Below are 16373 nucleotides of genomic sequence, written 5' to 3' on the forward strand. Positions count from 1 at the left end.
CATGGAGACAACCAGGGGCAGCAGCAAGGCTCTCCACTTCTATGTGGGACACAACCTAACTGGAGTCCTGTGTGCAAACATTACAGTCCCCGGAGGTCTAACGCAGTAATAACCCGTCTCTTATACCCGAGGGTGCACGTTATGAGCAGTCCACGGTCACTAATCGACCAAGAGACAATGTGAGGACAGAATGTGTTGGTAGTCACAAGTCTGTCTATCCTACGCTGCATGCCGACCAGAATTTATTCATTAAAGCCTGACTCCCAGGATCCTCTCAACGAGGTCCGACTCCCAGGATCCGCTCAACGAGGTCCGACTCCCAGGATCCGCTCAACGAGGTCCGACTCCCAGGATCCGCTCAACGAGGTCCGACTCCCAGGATCCGCTCAACGAGGTCCGACTCCCAGGATCCGCTCAACGAGGTCCGACTCCCAGGATCCGCTCAACGAGGTCCGACTCCCAGGATCCGCTCAACGAGGTCCGACTCCCAGGATCCGCTCAACGAGGTCCGACTCCCAGGATCCGCTCAACGAGGTCCGACTCCCAGGATCCGCTCAACGAGGTCCGACTCCCAGGATCCGCTCAAAGAGGTCCGACTCCCAGGATCCGCTCAAAGAGGTCCGACTCCCAGGATCCGCTCAAAGAGGTCCGACTCCCAGGATCCGCTCAAAGAGGTCCGACTCCCAGGATCCGCTCAAAGAGGTCCGACTCCCAGGATCCGCTCAAAGAGGTCCGACTCCCAGGATCCGCTCAAAGAGGTCCGACTCCCAGGATCCGCTCAAAGAGGTCCGACTCCCAGGATCCGCTCAAAGAGGTCCGACTCCCAGGATCCGCTCAAAGAGGTCCGACTCCCAGGATCCGCTCAAAGAGGCAGCGTTACATGAACACCTGATCCTTACACTATGGCTGGTCCGAATAACTAAAGCAATTGTTACCATCCACCTCTCGTGTCTCCCCTTTTCCCCATAGTTTGTAAGCTTGCGAGCAGCAGGGCCCTCATTCCTCCTGGTATCTGTTTTGAACTGTATTTCTGTTATGCTGTAATGTCTATTGTCTGTACAAGTCCCCTCTATAATTTGTAAAGCGCTGCGGAATATGTTGGTGCTATATAAATAAAGTTATTATTATTATTATTATTATTATTATTATTAAGAGGCCCGACTCCTAGGATATAGTCAGAGGCCCAACACCCAGAATATTCTCAAACAGCCCAGAAACCAAGGATATAGTCAGAGGCCCAACACCCAGGGTATGCTCAAAGAGGCCCGACATCCAGGGTTTAACCATAAAAGCCTGACAAACAGGACCTACTGACAGAATACTAACATCCAGGATCTACTCATAGAGGCCCAACACCCATGATCTACTCAAAGGCCTGACAACCAGGATCTACTTATAGAAGTCTGACACCCAAAATCTACTCAGAGGCCCGACACACAGAATCTACACACTGAAGCCCAACATCCAGGATCTGCTAATAGAAGCTTGACACGCACGATACACTCAGAGCCCCGATACCCAGAATCTACTCATAGAAGACCAACACTCAGAATCAACTCAGACGACTAACAGGCTGGATCTACTCATTGAGGCTTGTTAACCAGAATCTACTCATATAGGCCCAACATCCAGGATCTGCTAATAGAAGCTTGACACGCACGATACACTCAGAGCCCCGATACCCAGAATCTACTCATAGAAGACCAACACTCAGAATCAACTCACACGACTAACAGGCTGGATCTACTCATTGAGGCTTGTTAACCAGAATCTACTCATATAGGCCCAACATCCAGGATTTACCGATAGAAAACCAACACACAGGATCTATTCATAGTGACCTGATAGTGAGGATCAACTCAATGGACAGACACCCAAATTCAACTCAGAGGCATCACTTGCAGGATTTTCTCATAGAAGACCAACACCTAGGATCTATCTACTCAGATGTCAGACACCCAAGATCTAGGTATAGTGGCCCAACATCCAGGATCTACTCATATAGGCTAGACACCAAGGATTTATTCATAGAACACCAACAAGCAAGATATACTCATAGAAGCCAGACACCCAGGATCTACTCATAGATCCCTGACACTCAGGATCCACACAGAGGTATGACATGGAGGATATGCAGTAATGACCGAAAGTGCTGGCACCCTCGAATATGTTCCAAAATTATTGCAATTTCACATGTTTTTACACACATTTCCTATGTGCGTATTGGAACAACACAAAAAAAATGTTGACACCTTTCTAAAATTGTGGGTTAACAACTTTGCTTCAAGCATGTGATGCTAGTTCACACTCACCTGTGGCAAGAAACAGGTGTAATTAATTTGAATATCACATCGGAAACCAGATAAAAAGGGGAGAAGATGACAGTCTTTGCATTACGTGTATGTGTGTGCCATACTACGCATGGAGAACAGAAAGAGAAGAAAACTGAACGCTTGAGAACCAAAATTGTTGAACAATATTAACAATCTCAAGGTTACAAGTCCAACTCCAGAGATATTAATGTTCCTTTGTCCACGGTGGGCAACATAATCAACATGTTTACAACCCATGGCATTGTAGCTAATCTCCCTGGATGTAGGCAACAGAGACAAAATGATGAAAGGATGCAAAGCAGGATAGTCCGGCTGGTGGATAAGCAGCCCCAATCAAGCTCAAAAGAAATTTAAGCTTTCCTAAAGGCTCTGGGCGCATCAGTGTCAGCGCAAACTATCTGTCGACATTTGAATGAAATGAAACGCTATAGCAGGAGACCCAGGAGGACCCCACTACTGACTCATACATAAAAAGCTAGACTGCAGTTTGACAAAATGTACATGAGTAAGCCAAAATCCTTCTGGGACAGTGTCTTGTGGACAGCTGAGACCAAGATAGAGCTTTTTGGTAAAGCACATCAATATTCTTAGTTTACCGAAACCAGAATGAGGCCTACAAAGAAAAGAACAGAGTACCTACAGTCAAATATGGTGGAGGTTCAAAGATGGTTAGGGTTGTCTAGCTGCCTCTGACACCGGGGGTCTTGACTGTGTTCAAGGCATTATGAAATTTGAAGATTACCAAAGGATTTTGGGTAGCAATGTAGGGCCCAGTGTCAGAAAGCTGGATTTGCCTCAAAGGTCATGGGTCTTCCAGCAGAAAAATGACCCCAAACACACTTCAAGAAGCCCCCAGAAATGGATGGAATCAAAGCGCTGGAGAGTTCTTAAGTGGTTAGCAATGAGTCTGGATCTAAATCCCATTGAACACCTGTGGAGAGACCTTAAAATTGCTATTTGGAGAAGGCGCCCTTTAAATATGAGAGACCTGGAGCAGTTTGGAAAAGAAGAGTCGTCCAAAATTCCAGAGGTATAAGAAGCTTGGTAATGGTTATAGGAGGTGATTTATTGCAGTGATTTATTCCAAAGGGGGTGCAACCAAAAATTAACCTGAGGGTGCCAACAATCTTGTCTGGACAATTTTGGGGGTTGTGTCTAAAATTATGTCAAATGTGCCTTTTCCTCGGTTTTTTTAGTTGTTCCAATACAGGCAAATGAAATAAACACGTGTATAACAAAACATTTGTCACTGCAATAATTTTCTTGGAGAAATACTTCCTTTCCAGGAGCAATTTCAAGGGTTCCAACACTTTCGATCATGATAGTATTCATAAAGGCCTGACACCAAGCATCTACTTATAAAGGTCCAGTATCCAGCATCTACTTACAGAGGCCCAGGATCTACTCCTAGAAGGGTGACAAATCAGGACATGCATACACTGTATAAGTTGGATAGCCAGAATTTATTTATGGAGATCTGACATCCAAAATCTACTCATGGAACCTGGACACCCAGGATCTACTCAGAGGCCCAACATCAAGATTGTACAAATAGAAGCCTGACACTCAACATTTACTCAGAGGCAAGACTCAGGGCCGACAAAGGATCTACTCAGAGGCCCAAGATCTATAATCTATTCACAGAAGACGGTCAAGAAACAGCACTTCATTGCCTTCAATCGTCAGGGCAATTACACAATTGCCTGATAAATGAACACGCAGCTGCTTCCACTTCTAGATCGGTTGTTGAAGAACTCCAACTGAGAGAATTGTATAACACACCTCAGATTCCAACACATGGAATATATCTATATACCCCCTGTACGGTCACTACCAGTTCTGCAATAACAAAAAGAACTTCTATCTGCCACCACCAATCGTTTATACAGGCCGATTGGACCCGTTACAAGCAGCGTATGGCTTCAAGGGTGCGGTTTACAGAGCAAGAGGAACAGAGCCATTACATTTTATATATTTAATTATGAAAGATGGGCAGTGGTTATAAAAAAAATACTGTATATACAAGATTATACAAAACGGGAACAAACAATACAGTATATATACAATTACCATACATAAAATAAAAAGGAATAAAGAAAGAAAATAACTAAACCTGGGTCATGGAAATAGCTCAGATTTATGGAGGGAAGAACTCCAGTGAAACGTGGATCAACCATACACAGCAATGTAACTTCCTGGCATTGAATGAAGATCATATTGTATTTGGCATTGGCTTTTTACCAACACAAGTTATACGCACACATCTCCCCTCTGGTGACTCCCAGCAGGGCTGGACTTCAGAGAACTATAGGATGTGCCTTAGTCTTAAAAAAATTATGAGATTGCTAACTTTTACAATATCTTCATCTCAGGAGGTCTAAGGCTGGAGATATTACTTTAATCTTACTTACTATGATTTTATCTGTTCATAGATAGGAGACATGACAGATATGGTCTTCTATCTAGCCGATATCCATTTGGCCAGCGATGCGAATTAATGGTTTGGATTCGCCTTTGAATTTCATCATGTTTCCAAAAATATGACTTTCCTATTATAATGACCTTCATAAAAACTCAATTTTATATTAAATTTCCCAGAGGAGCATTGCACGGCGAATAAGCCTCCTTACTTGACAAGCCAGAGCTGGTATGCCACTCTCCACAAGGAGAAACCTTACCCCTTAGACCTCAGTCCAGAGCCTCTCTCCTAGCCAAATCAGTTTTCATGCTTCGCACTGATGAGGGCCAACAGCCCGAAACACTGTGTCTGCGAATTGAGATACTGATTTGGCTCTTATCCTAAGTCATATTGCACGACTCATTAAAGGGTTGATTGTGACTTGTAAGATCGCTATTTCAACACGTGGCCCTATAGAGTTCAAGTCCTGTTTTTCTCTGAAGAGGCAATTTGCATATTGATCATTTCTATGGACAATGTGTGACGAACCCGCACCTTGCCAGATGAAATTATTACGTCGGATGGATACCACTGTACGTTCTCACTTGCACAATGACGTTCAGCACCCCTAGGGACACGCAAGGTCATCAGCATGGCACATATTTACATAGACTCCCCCTGTTCACATTGGCTCAGGGAGAGGCACTGTCACAACTCAGCTGTCAGGTGACCCGGGACTAGGGGCTCCTTCCCTGTCCCTAACACTAGGGGGCGCCCTAGCTCACCCTATTTCCCGGGATACTTCTGAAGGTGAAGATACCGGGCCGCCACCCTTGCCTTATCTCCTGAATCAACCCTCTGTTCTCCTCTCCCACCCAGGGAAGAGGGGATCTGCTATGCACCACAGTAAACTAACCCAACAAACAAGGCAACACAAACAAGTGGTAACTGAATGTACCAGTTTTACAAATATTCACTCACATATAACAGAGGAATCCACCGGGGAGTGAGGCTGGGGAAAAAAACAAAATAAGAGGAAAGGGAATTAACACATTTACAAACCCACGCAACAGTCGCAGATAACTCCTCCAAATTCCGTATTTATTTTTTATTATGGTTTGCTTATATAGCGCTATCTTATTCAACAGCGCTTTACATACATTATCACTGTCACCAATGGGGCGCACAATCTAAATTCCCTATCAGTATGTCTTTGGAATGTGGAAGGAAGCCGGAGAACCCGGAGGAAACCCACGCAAACTAGGGGAGAAAATACAAACTCTTTGCAGATTTTATCCTTGGTGGGATTTTAACCTAACCCTGACTCCTTCTCATATAACCACCAAAACACCTATTCTCCAGGCCATGCAGCATAAGCTTGCTCTGACGATGTGTGTAGGTCAGGACCCAGATTATAAAGGGGATGGGAGTGGCTAACAGTGCCAAGCGGATATCTCAGACACCCAGAGCTCCCAACATGGCCGATTAACCCGTTCTGTCAAAAGAAATTAACACCATTTAAAAAGAAGATGAAGTGCTTCTATTCAGCTCATGGGTAGGTGCAATCAGACGCTGAGGTCTTCTAGCTGCTCTACTGCGGTAACCCAGTGACACTACCCCCCCTTCTATGAGTGACCTCCGGAACCTCATGACCAGGCCTATTGGGGTGTGCCACATGAAAACAGGATCAATGTGGCAGTATGGACGTCAGATGATTGTACCCACATCCTCTTCTCAGTATCATATCCCCTCCAATGTACCAGATACTGAAGTGACCGATGAACTAAATGAGAATCCATTATTTTCGCAATCTGAAACTCCAAGTTTCCATCGACAATGACAGGAGATGGTGGTAGAGGTGATGTTACTGAAGATGCAACGTATTTTTTGAGGACAGATCAATGAAACACATTATAGATCCTAAAAGTAGGCGGTGAGGAAAGGCGAAATGCTACGGGATTGACAGTGAATACGATCTTATAAAGGACCGATAAACCTGGGACCCAGTTTCCAAGACAGAACCTTCAGCTTAAAGTTCCTAGAGGACAGCAACACTAAGTCACCAATACAGAGGTCCGGACCCATCAAACGTCTCCGATCACCCACACTCATATTTACATCCCATCTTCCTCAAAATTATTAGTAACCATCTGCCATATGGTAGTAATAGAAGATGAAAACCGTTCCTCTTCAGGTAATCCAGAAGAACGGTTCTTATTAAATGAGCTGAACCGAGGATGAAACCCGTATGTCCCGCAATCTGGCCATTAGACTGCGGGTGAAATGCAGAAGAAAATGGCAGATGGATCTCCACACGGGTGCAAAACGCCTTCCAAGACTTGGGAGACAAACTGTACCCCCCAATCAGAAACAATATCGGTCGGGATCCCATATCATTTTACAATTTCCCTGACAAACATTTGCGCCAAGAATTTGGCGTCTGGTAAAGCTGGTAATGCAATAAAATGAGACATTTTACTGAATCTATCCACCACCAGAATTACAGTATTTCCCGCCGACACGGGTAGATCCGTGATAAAATCGACCGACACGTGAGTCCAAAGTCTACTGGGAATCTCCAATTGTTGGAGCGCCCCCGACGGACGAGTATGAGAGGTCTTAGAACGAGCACACTACAGGCGGCTACATGCTGATACTGATAAATCAATCCACAAACACCAATATCAAAGAACAAAGCTGATACTGATACATGAATCCATGAACACCTGGTAGTAGTCCAGCAGTAGTCCAGCCTTTCACTGGTGCCTCCAGGATCTTTCCCTTATAGATGTCATGGGTTTACTGTGACAGAGAGGAGCCAGAAGACCGCAGCATCTGATTTCTCCTACTTCACCTTCACATTAAACGGTGCAGGTTTCTTTTAGTAGTTCAGGGGTTCATCTGCTCAGTTGAGAGCTCCTGGAAGCTTTCCTGCACTAAGGCTCTCAGCTGTTCTGTGTTTGCCCCTTCCATCTCCTATATAATCTTGGTCCTGGCTAGCACTCATTGTCAGAGTTAGCTTTTGCTGCATGGCTGGAGGTTGTTGGTGGTTATTGGAGAAGGCGTTTTTTGAATTTATCTGTGACTGTTGCGAGGTTTTGAGTGTGTGATAATTCCCTTTCTTCTCCTACTTTGATTTTCACTATCCTCTGCTCCCTTGTGCATTCCTCCGTTATATGTGTGAGTAGATTTGTATGATTGGTATTTTTCGTTACCCCTGTTCGTATTGCCTTGTTAGTCTGGTTGGTGTACTACAGTACACTACTACTCTTCTCTATCCTCGGTGGGGGAAGGGTACAGACTGAGGGCGGATTTAGGAGCTAAGGCAAAGTACATAGCCCCAGTGTCTTCACCATCAGAAATAATCCAGGGAGCAGGGCGAGGTAGGGTGTCCCTAGCGTTAGAGACAGGGAAGGAGCCCCTGGTCCCAGGACATCCGACAACAGAGTTGTGACAATAGATAGGAGTGAAGTAGTAGGTGCAACAGACCTCTTCTGGAAGTCATGCGCAGGATGCATCAGTGATCAGAGTGGGTTCAGCCGGTGGGTGGATTTTGTAAATTCGTTTCACATGTTCTTTAATTTTCTAATTGCAAGAACCTGATGAGGATTTCTAGAACTTTCCTGAAAGTTGCTGGTTGCCAGGGAAATGGGGGAGTCATCTGCGTGGTGACGAGGCTAGCTCTTAATATATAACAAGAGGAGGAGAAAAGAAGAATGCCTGAAAAAAAGACAGGAAGGCAGACAGAAAGCAGCAGACGGAGCTTCCTCCTCTCTGCCTGGACCAAGCACCATCTGAGAGGGCTCATGTCATCTGAAGCCACAAGAAGCATCGCCATCATGCAGAAAATGACCTGGTGTGCAGTAATTAATATTTATGAACATCTTGTGACAACCACCATCTTAAGGAGATTGTAAACATCCACACGTCCACCCTGAACACCTTCTGACTTCCACAAGAACCTGCTAAGCTACAAAAGCAGCTCATAACCTCCATGTGCACCTCTTGACCTTCATAGACCATTTCTAACCATGGTCAACCCTTCTTGTCCTCCATGAGCCCATAGCTTCCCTCAACAGACACCTATTGAAATCTCTGAACAGAGCCTGACCTCAAGGAGTTTTACACACACTCTATGATCTTAATCCATTCCTGCATGTTATGATCCTTATAGCCATTGCCTCGGTATACGGTGATTTTGGTGCCAACGATGTCTGAACGGTTTTATATTAAGTTTATGATGCTGATTAAGAACATGACTTTGCTTTTGCCAGATTGGCTCTAGTTTCTGAGATATTTAGTAATCACAGTGGAATTATGGCTTTTCTAGCATTAAAAGCTACAATTTGAAATACAAAATAATTCTATGGGATGTTTCATTACCTAAAATGTATAGAGTCGAAAGACCAAAAGCGATTGCATCCGTTATCACACACAGGTCGCATTGGGGGAATGCATTAGTTTCATCGAAGAAGTGAGGCATCTCAAAAAGTAGAAAAAAGTAGACCTGTACTATTCCTTGACCATCAGGAAAAGTTTCTGACCATGAAAAACTTCACCTAACCTTTCTGAACCATTTAATTATATTAAAACACCTTTTAATCTTGAAATAGCTTTCTCTGAAAGGTCACAGAAGCTGCAACACCAGTAGCAGGGGCACCACTAACAAAACAACATTAACAAGAGGCAGGAGATCTCCAAACACCACCATGAAGACCAAGGAGATCTCCAAACAACATCATGAAGACCTAGCAGACCTCTAAACAACACCATGAAGACCAAGGAGACCTACAAACAACAACAACATGAAGACCAAAGAGAACACTATCAAATCCATTATCACCAAATGCAAAAAACACGGTACCACAAGAAACCTTCTAAAAGAGCGCCCACCAAAACGCTCAGCCTGGGCATGGAGGGCATTAATTAGAGAGGCATCACAGAGACCAAATGTAACCCTGGAGGAGCTGCCGAGTTCCCAAGCAGAGAGTGGAGTATCTGTCCATACGACCACAATAAGCCATACACTCCATAGTGGTGGCCTTTATGGAAGAGTTGGCAGAAAAAAAACCTTTAATTATACACAAATTGTAAGGCTCATTGTGAGTTTGCCAAAAGACTTGAGGGACATTCCCCAAACGTACGGAGGAAGGTGCTGTGGTCAGAGGAGACCAACATTGAACTTTTTTGCCACCAAGGTAAACGTTGTGTCTGGAGCAAAACCAACAGAGCTCATCACCCCAAGAACCTCATCCCCACAATGAAACATGTGGAGATATTTTTTTACAGGGAAAATAGTCCTAGTGGTGGAGAAGATGGATGGTGCAAAAGACAGGGATATTCTTGAGCAAAACCTGTTTTAGTCTGTCAGTGATTTGAGACTGGAACGAAGGTTCACCTTCCAACAAGACAATGACCCAAAGCACCCTGCTAAAGCAACACTCCAGTGGTGTAAGGAAAAACATGTATGTTTTGGAGTGGCCGAGGCAAAGCCAAGGCCTTAAGTCAATGGAGAATTTTGGTCAGGCTTAAAGATTGCTGTTCACAAGAGGAAACCATATAACTTTTAGGAGGAGGAGCAGTTTTGCCTTGAGAAACGGGCAAAAATCCAAGTGGCAAAATGTGGAAGGCTCATAGAGACTTAACCAAAGCGACTTGCAGCTCTAATTACCGCAAAAGGAGGCTCTACAAAAGTACCGACTTTAGGGGGTGAAAAGTTATGCATACTGAAGTTTTCAGTTACTTTGTCCTATTTGTTGTTTGGATCTAAAAAAAAAATGATCACAGTTGTAGGCATGCTCTTTACATGAACTAATGCAGACCATCAAAATAACCAGTGAAATTCAAGGTTGTGTGGTAGCAAAACACGAAAATTAGCAGGGGGTGAATACTTTTGCAAGCCACGGTAGATCCCTCAGATATCCCTCCACATCCACTACTTGATCCTTTAGTTAGCCCTACACATCAACTACTCTACCTCTCAGATATCTCCCCATACCCACTTCTTTGACCCCTGGTGACATCCCTCCAAATTCCTTGTGAGACAGTGATGGGAATCATATATGAGGGTCATTGTGTGTCCTCCAGCATGTGCAGAGAAACATACTGACCCCGCTGGAGAGCGTTGTAATCATAGCCACAGCTGCAGTTACAATGCAAAATGCAAGAGACTGTGGATTTGGTCAAACTAATACAAGTCAGATTTAGGAAAACCTGACCTGGGCTTTTATTTTTGGAGAGATCTGTAGGTCGGTAGTGGTCCGTGCAGGACAAGTCTGTGTGAGTCTGAACACGAGCCAGAGGCAGAGAAAGCAAAGCCATTAATGCACCCACGAGCGCCACTGTGCTGCAGTCGCCCACGGCAGCAGATTAAGAGCGACTGTTACGGACGATCCGGCTGTGAACTGGAGGAGAACGGTTGAGGTATTCTTGTAAGTAAAGACGTTCAATTTGAACTATCACTACCTCATCACCGCACTGTTGTGAAAGCCACTGCAGTACACCCTCCACATTCAACTACCTCATCACCGCACTGTTGTGAAAGCCACTACCGTACACCCTCCACATTCAACTACCTCATCACCGCACTGTTGTGAAAGCTACTGCCGTGCACCCTCCACATTCAACTACCTCATTATCGCACTGTTGTGAAAGCCACTACCGTACACCCTCCACATTCAACTACTTCATCACCGCACTGTTGTGAAAGCCACTGCCGTGCACCCTCCACATTCAACTACCTCATTATCGCACTGTTGTGAAAGCCATTGCCGTACACCCTCCACATTCAACTACCTCATTATCGCACTGTTGTGAAAGCCACTGCCGTACATCCTCCACATTCAAGTACCTCATCACCACACTGTTGTGAAAGCCACTGCCGTACACCCTCCACATTCAACTACCTCATCACCACACTGTTGTGAAAGCCACTGCCGTACACCCTCCACATTCAACTACCTCATCACCACACTGTTGTGAAAGCCACTGCCATACACCCTCCACATTCAACTACCTCATTATCGCACTGTTGTGAAAGCCACTGCCGTACACCCTCCACATTCTGCTACCTCGTCACCGCACTGTTGTGAAAGCCACTGCCGTACACCCTCCAAATTCAACTACCTCATCACCGCACTGTTGTGAAAGCCACTGCCGTACACCCTCCACATTCAACTACCTCATCACCGCACTGTTGTGAAAGCCACTGCCGTACACCCTCCACATTCAACTACCTCATCACCGCACTGTTGTGAAAGCCACTACCGTACACCCTCCACATTCAACTACCTCATCACCGCACTGTTGTGAAAGTCACTGCCGTACACCCTCCACATTCAACTACCTCATCACCGCACTGTTGTGAAAGCCACTGCCGTGCACCCTCCACATTCAACTACCTCATTATCGCACTGTTGTGAAAGCCACTGCCGTGCACCCTCCACATTCAACTACCTCATTATCGCACTGTTGTGAAAGCCACTGCCGTACACCCTCCACATTCAAGTACCTCATCACCACACTGTTGTGAAAGCCACTGCCGTACACCCTCCACATTCAACTACCTCATCACCACACTGTTGTGAAAGCCACTGCCGTACACCCTCCACATTCAACTACCTCATCACCACACTGTTGTGAAAGCCACTGCCGTACACCCTCCACATTCAACTACCTCATTATCGCACTGTTGTGAAAGCCACTGCCGTACACCCTCCACATTCTGCTACCTCGTCACCGCACTGTTGTGAAAGCCACTGCCGTACACCCTCCAAATTCAACTACCTCATTATCGCACTGTTGTGAAAGCCACTGCCGTACACCCTCCACATTCTGCTACCTCGTCACCGCACTGTTGTGAAAGCCACTGCCGTACACCCTCCAAATTCAACTACCTCATCACCGCACTGTTGTGAAAGCCACTGCCGTACACCCTCCACATTTAACTACCTCATCACCACACTGCTGTGAAAGCCACTGCCGTACACCCTCCACATTCAACTACCTCATCACCACACTGTTGTGAAAGCCACTGCCGTACACCCTCCACATTCAACTACCTCATTATCGCACTGTTGTGAAAGCCACTGCCGTACACCCTCCACATTCAAGTACCTCATCACCACACTGTTGTGAAAGCCACTGCCGTACACCCTCCACATTCAACTACCTCATCACACTGTTGTGAAAGCCACTGCCGTACACCCTCCACATTCAACTACCTCATCACCGCACTATTGTGAAAGCCACTGCCGTACACCCTCCACATTCAACTACCTCATCAAACTGTTGTGAAAGCCACTGCCGTACACCCTCCACATTCAACTACCTCATCACCACACTGTTGTGAAAGCCACTGCCGTACACCCTCCACATTCAACTACCTCATTATCGCACTGTTGTGAAAGCCACTGCCGTACACCCTCCACATTCTGCTACCTCGTCACCGCACTGTTGTGAAAGCCACTGCCGTACACCCTCCAAATTCAACTACCTCATTATCGCACTGTTGTGAAAGCCACTGCCGTACACCCTCCACATTCTGCTACCTCGTCACCGCACTGTTGTGAAAGCCACTGCCGTACACCCTCCAAATTCAACTACCTCATCACCGCACTGTTGTGAAAGCCACTGCCGTACACCCTCCACATTTAACTACCTCATCACCACACTGCTGTGAAAGCCACTGCCGTACACCCTCCACATTCAACTACCTCATCACCACACTGTTGTGAAAGCCACTGCCGTACACCCTCCACATTCAACTACCTCATTATCGCACTGTTGTGAAAGCCACTGCCGTACACCCTCCACATTCAAGTACCTCATCACCACACTGTTGTGAAAGCCACTGCCGTACACCCTCCACATTCAACTACCTCATCACACTGTTGTGAAAGCCACTGCCGTACACCCTCCACATTCAACTACCTCATCACCGCACTATTGTGAAAGCCACTGCCGTACACCCTCCACATTCAACTACCTCATCAAACTGTTGTGAAAGCCACTGCCGTACACCCTCCACATTCAACTACCTCATCACCACACTGTTGTGAAAGCCACTGCCGTACACCCTCCACATTCAACTACCTCATTATCGCACTGTTGTGAAAGCCACTGCCGTACACCCTCCACATTCTGCTACCTCGTCACCGCACTGTTGTGAAAGCCACTGCCGTACACCCTCCAAATTCAACTACCTCATTATCGCACTGTTGTGAAAGCCACTGCCGTACACCCTCCACATTCTGCTACCTCGTCACCGCACTGTTGTGAAAGCCACTGCCGTACACCCTCCAAATTCAACTACCTCATCACCGCACTGTTGTGAAAGCCACTGCCGTACACCCTCCACATTCAACTACCTCATCACCGCACTGTTGTGAAAGCCACTGCCGTACACTCTCCACATTCACTACTTGATCTCTCAGATAACCCTCCAGATCCACTAATGTGTCACTCAGATTTTCCTCCACAACTATTTGTTCCCTTAGCTATCCCTCCCCATTCAGTAATCAATTTCTCAGGTATCCACAACTCTTTGTAACCATTTCTTGATCCAGCAGATCCCCCTCTATATCCAGTACATGAACACACAAATCCCTCCATATCCACTACTTCTCAGATATCCCCCATGTCCACTACTCAACCAATCACACAGATATCCCTCAGATTTCCATCCATATGCACTTCTCGATACCGCAAATATCCGTCCACATTAACTGCTCGATCTCACAGATATCCCTCTATATCCACTACTCAATCCCTCATGTATCCCTCCATAGCCACTATTCCACACATATCCCTTTATATTCAGAACGTAATCCTTCAGATAGTCCTCTATAATCACTATTTGATCCCTCGGATACCCTTCTATGTATGTTCACTATTCAAACTCTTTATTACTAGTGATGAGCGAGTATGCTCGTTACTCGGGTATCTCCGAGCACGCTCGGGTGGACTCCGAGTATTTATGGCCTGCTCGGAGATTAGGTTTATGTCCACGCAGCTGCATGATTTGCGGCTACTAGACTGCTAGAACTTGGATCATTCATATTATCAGCTTTGTGAATACCGGATCCCTCAGGTATCCATCTAAATCCAGTTCTAGAGCCCTTAACTACTCAAAAGTAGTACTCAAGCTCTCATTTTATCAGAATTGGCCATATCAGATCCCTCAGATCTCATTCCACGTCCACTACTACACAACATTTCAGATCTCCCTCCACATACACTGTTACTCAATCCCTTATATCTCCCTCCATTGCTACTTGATTCCGAAAATCTCCCTCTACATCCACTGCTACTTAGTCACTCATTTCCCTTCACATCCACTGCTACTGGACAACTCAGATCTCCCTCCACATCCACTGCTACTGGACAACTCAGATCTCCCTCCACATCCACTGCTACTGGACAACTCAGATCTCCCTCCACATCCACTGCTACTGGACAACTCAGATCTCCCTCCACACCACTGCTACTGGACAACTCAGATCTCCCTCCACACCACTGCTACCCAATTCCTTAGATCTCCATCCATTGCTACTTGATCCCTCAGATCTCCCTCCCTCAGATCTCCCTCCACTCCTGCTCAATACCCCAGATATCGCTCCACATCTAATGCTACTTGATTCCTAAGATCTCCCTCCACACCACTGCTACTGGACAACTCAGATCTCCCTCCACATCCACTGCTACTGGACAACTCAGATCTCCCTCCACATCCACTGCTACTGGACAACTCAGATCTCCCTCCACACCACTGCTACCCAATTCCTTAGATCTCCATCCATTGCTACTTGATCCCTCAGATCTCCCTCCACTCCTGCTCAATACCCCAGATATCGCTCCACATCTAATGCTACTTGATTCCTAAGATCTCCCTCCACATCCAATGCTACTGGACAACTCAGATCTCCCTCCACATCCACTGCTACTGGACAACTCAGATCTCCCTCCACATCCACTGCTACTGGACAACTCAGATCTCCCTCCACATCCACTGCTACTGGACAACTCAGATCTCCCTCCACACCACTGCTACTGGACAACTCAGATCTCCCTCCACACCACTGCTACCCAATTCCTTAGATCTCCATCCATTGCTACTTGATCCCTCAGATCTCCCTCCACTCCTGCTCAATACCCCAGATATCGCTCCACATCTAATGCTACTTGATTCCTAAGATCTCCCTCCACACCACTGCTACTGGACAACTCAGATCTCCCTCCACATCCACTGCTACTGGACAACTCAGATCTCCCTCCACATCCACTGCTACTGGACAACTCAGATCTCCCTCCACACCACTGCTACCCAATTCCTTAGATCTCCATCCATTGCTACTTGATCCCTCAGATCTCCCTCCACTCCTGCTCAATACCCCAGATATCGCTCCACATCTAATGCTACTTGATTCCTAAGATCTCCCTCCACATCCAATGCTACTGGACAACTCAGATCTCCCTCCACATCCACTGCTACTGGACAACTCAGATCTTCCTCCACATCCACTGCTACTGGACAACTCAGATCTCCCTCCACATCTACTGCTACTGGACAACTCAGATCTCCCTCCACACCACTGCTACTGGACAACTCAGATCTCCCTCCACACCACTGCTACCCAATTCCT

General features: G+C 46.1%; 1 protein-coding gene across 3 annotated transcripts in view; it reads right to left on the minus strand.

The window, feature by feature from the left end:
• DLG4 (discs large MAGUK scaffold protein 4) overlaps positions 1-16373 on the minus strand; it is a 310322-nt gene that overhangs the window by 214518 nt on the left and 79431 nt on the right. The window contains exon 1 of one of the 3 annotated variants that reach the window (XM_069767621.1): positions 5713-5739. The exons of the other annotated variants lie outside the window; for them this stretch is intronic. The gene's annotated coding sequence lies outside the window, so the exon portion shown is untranslated. Of the gene's footprint in view, positions 1-5712; positions 5740-16373 lie in introns of those variants that run through there. 3 annotated transcript variants of the gene reach the window in all.

The sequence above is a fragment of the Ranitomeya imitator genome, chromosome 4 (genome assembly GCF_032444005.1).
Source record: "Ranitomeya imitator isolate aRanImi1 chromosome 4, aRanImi1.pri, whole genome shotgun sequence".
Lineage (NCBI taxonomy): Eukaryota > Metazoa > Chordata > Amphibia > Anura > Dendrobatidae > Ranitomeya > Ranitomeya imitator.